Raw genomic sequence first — 2,002 nt, forward strand, 5'->3', positions numbered from 1 at the left:
GAAAAAAATTTCTTTGACAACGTCTTGGACACAGTTATGAATGTTATTGGTAAGACAAAAGATAATGACAAAGCAAGAAAAGATTTACCTCTGATATGTGCACGAAAAGACTTAGAGTTAAAAGAGCAAGCTAATGGTCGATTCTTCAAACCAAAAGCAAACTACACCATCTCAAAAGATGAGGCAAGATTTGTGCAACTTACTTGCACAGAGAGTAGAAGGCTCAATTTGTGCAACTTACTTGCACAGAGAGACAACGTATTTTTGTTCACATTATTTCAAAAACTTCATGTTGTCTCCCACTAATGTCAGAAATGAAATGCAATGGCAAGCTGAACCACGTCAAGGTTCAATATCAGTTTTTCGACAATCAGGCCGTCATGCGGAAAAAGAATTCACTCATTGGTTAATTGATGCTGAATTCAACTCTGCTCATGTCCATGTCTTAATCAATTACAGTGAAGTGAAGTCGTACCTTGAGTATGTCATCATCCAACTCTTACTTTTGCAATGGTGCCAATGTTATACACTAACTCATTTCATTTGAACCAACTCCTTTCTTGTGGCTGAGCAAGTCGTAGAAGGAAATGCTTACGCTAGAATACACTCAGAGTTTCTCCAATGGTTTAGAAATCAGGTCTGTACTTTTTCCTATGTTTTGAGCAAGGTTAATTTGACTCTTGCTTTAAAATTTTTTTGGTATCTTTTGTAGGTTTTTAATCAGGCTTTAGCTCCCACGGTTCAAGAGTTAAGACATTTACCCAATTGGCCAATGAGATGTGTGAAAGTATGACACACTTACTTCATCAATGGTTACAAATTCCATACATATGAATGGTCTAAAGGAAAGAAAACAACAAATTGTGGTGTGTACGTCAAGGGCCTTATAGAGGGTTCTTATGATGATTTCTACGGCATCATTCATAAAATATTTGAGCTAGAGTACAACAACACTACTTCTCCAAACAAAGTAGTACTTTTTTATTGTGAATGGTTTGATCCTTCTAGAGCTGGTACTAGAGTGGATCCTAGGTTTAACATTGTCGAACTCAACTTGAGAAACAGATATGGACCGTTTGATCCTTTCATTCTACCAATTAATGTTAGACAGATTTATTATGTGTCATATCCACCGTTCCGCAATATTGAAAAGCGTGGTTGGGTTGTAGCAATACTGCGGAACTAATGGCAAGTATGAACCCAAAATATCAAAGATAAGACCCTCAAATGGTTGTATATGGTGCAGTTTTGCAAACTAAATTATATATTTTTTTGATGATTTTTCAAAGTTACTAGAGAAAATTGATAAGAAAAGAACTACACATGACTCTAGACAAACATGGATGGATTAAAAACTTAAAATGACTCAATCAATGAAATGCACCAAATATAAATCAATAAAAGACCCAACAAAACAGTAAGGAATGACTCAAAAAAAGAAAAGGTACAAAACAGTAACCAAAACTAACAAAAGATAACTTGGAAAACGCTAATGACAACATTTTGGCAGCATTGACCTTTGCTCAGTGTTTTTCTCATAACTTTCTCAAAAGACGTCCAAATGAATTGATTTTTTTTGTTTGAAACTAGACTCAAAGGGCTTTCTTTTGAGTATTTTTACGAATTTTTTGGACAACTGGGCTAGATGCAGTTTAAGGTTCAAAATCGTCCCAGTTTACTGCCAGAAAAACAAAATGATAGATGGAAAAAGAAAACACAACAAGACAAGTAAGAAAAACAATAAACAACAAGGAAATAACAAAGGATCAAAACCAAGAAACTTAGCTCTTTGAAGAACCAAGGCTTTGATACCAAATGTTGGCAATGCTCTAGCTAGGACAAGCCAAATCTAGAAGCAACCAAGCCATGTACTCAAGATGCTCATGGTTTTGATGATGGTTTGCGGAATGGTGGTGGATGAAGATGGAAGGCTCACGGTTTTGATGAGTTGTATGGTGATGGAAGGTGTGTTTGGTGGTTCTCTAAGAGAGGTTGGGCCAAC

Source organism: Vigna radiata, chromosome 8, assembly GCF_000741045.1.
Source record: "Vigna radiata var. radiata cultivar VC1973A chromosome 8, Vradiata_ver6, whole genome shotgun sequence".
Taxonomy (NCBI): Eukaryota; Viridiplantae; Streptophyta; class Magnoliopsida; order Fabales; family Fabaceae; genus Vigna; species Vigna radiata.